Here is a 551-nt window from a genome sequence, read left to right as displayed (position 1 = left end):
CCCTGGAACCCGGCCCCGCCTTATCCCCCCCCCCCACAGCTACGCGCGCACCAAGGACCCCGCGCTGCACTACACCGCCTTCGACTTCCACAAGGAGTGCGGCGCCACCAACTACGGCAGGCGCGCTATCACTCGCCTGCCTCGCCCCTGCGAACGGATGCCTTGCCGCCCCTTGCCTCGCGCTGCCTTCCGCCCTTCGCCGCGAGGGCTGCGCCCCTGAAAAAGCGCGGGTCTTTCGGCGCCCGACCTGGCGGTTGAGGTGTGCCCGGTCCGAAATTGCCGCGGCACGCACACCGCCCCTCCTCGCTGCTACCCTGCTCCTCGTTGGCCCGCAGGCTGTCTGCGCTGTGGTCCCAGATCGAGGGGGACGCGGCGGCGTTTGGGCTGTTTGTGCAGCCGGGGGAGGGCTCGCAGGTGGATGCAGCGCGGCAGGCTGGAGTGTTCAGGATCAACTGCATCGACTGCCTGGACCGCACAAATGTGGTGCAGGTGGGTGGGTCGCACGCGCACCCGCATATCCCTCCGTGCACCTATGAGTGCACATGGGGGGG

This window comes from Monoraphidium neglectum (assembly GCF_000611645.1).
Source record: "Monoraphidium neglectum strain SAG 48.87 unplaced genomic scaffold scaffold06330, whole genome shotgun sequence".
Classification (NCBI taxonomy): Eukaryota; Viridiplantae; Chlorophyta; class Chlorophyceae; order Sphaeropleales; family Selenastraceae; genus Monoraphidium; species Monoraphidium neglectum.
This window is presented reverse-complemented; position numbering follows the sequence as displayed.